Below are 740 nucleotides of genomic sequence, written 5' to 3' on the forward strand. Positions count from 1 at the left end.
GGTGGGGACAGAAATAACTAAATAATGTTGAGTTACTAAAGTTACCTGAACGCTAGGGCTGGTTAGATTATGCAGAATTTGGTTCACATAAATATTTCTTGGGGTGTTGAAAATAGTCTCAATTCCTAGGAAAGCAATTTGCTGTAGGCTAAATCATGTCCACAAAAGTGATTGTCTCATTTTATAAATCTAGTTGTCATTGCCCTGTGAAATATCCTAAAACAATAGTTGAGCTTTGTGATAAAAGATGCTCTACAGAAGTTTATGTACAGAAATATTGAGATGGGTTAAGAAATCTTCTCAGTTGGTGACTCTGCTGAATTCCATAATGGATAAGGAATCTATACAGCAATTACTTTAAACCTACTGTACATTCATGTGACATGTACTATCTGTGGATAAATTGTGTAAGGATACATTTGTGACGATAACAAGAACATGGGATGATTATTAAAAATGATACTCAATGTTGTGCTTTGTCTGACGGAAATAATGGTTCATTATAGGAAAAAAACTGAAGAAATTCAAGAACAAGTGCAGAAAAAAGAGAATCACCTTCAACACCAGGTAACCTGCATTCTTTCAATAGTTGCAGAATCCTCCAGTACCTGAAAGAGGTGATTATAATTGCCCTTAGCAATTCTAAACATACTGTGCCCTGTGTCTTTTCTTTTTCAGATCATCATTTACTAACAAAAGACTCATGACAACTGGGTAAGATTCTTTTCTTTCCTTCATTC

General features: G+C 34.6%; 1 long non-coding RNA gene across 1 annotated transcript in view; it reads left to right on the plus strand.

Moving 5' to 3' along the window:
- LOC102497080 (uncharacterized) overlaps positions 1–690 on the plus strand; it is a 4191-nt gene extending 3501 nt beyond the window's left edge. Inside the window, exons 3-4 of the long non-coding RNA XR_336506.2 lie at positions 507–567; positions 679–690. This is a non-coding gene — a long non-coding RNA (uncharacterized LOC102497080). The remainder of the gene's footprint in view (positions 1–506; positions 568–678) is intronic.
- Positions 691–740: the final 50 nt, after the last annotated feature.

This window comes from Tupaia chinensis, unplaced genomic scaffold (assembly GCF_000334495.1).
Source record: "Tupaia chinensis unplaced genomic scaffold, TupChi_1.0 Scaffold139432_1, whole genome shotgun sequence".
NCBI classification, from domain to species: domain Eukaryota; kingdom Metazoa; phylum Chordata; class Mammalia; order Scandentia; family Tupaiidae; genus Tupaia; species Tupaia belangeri.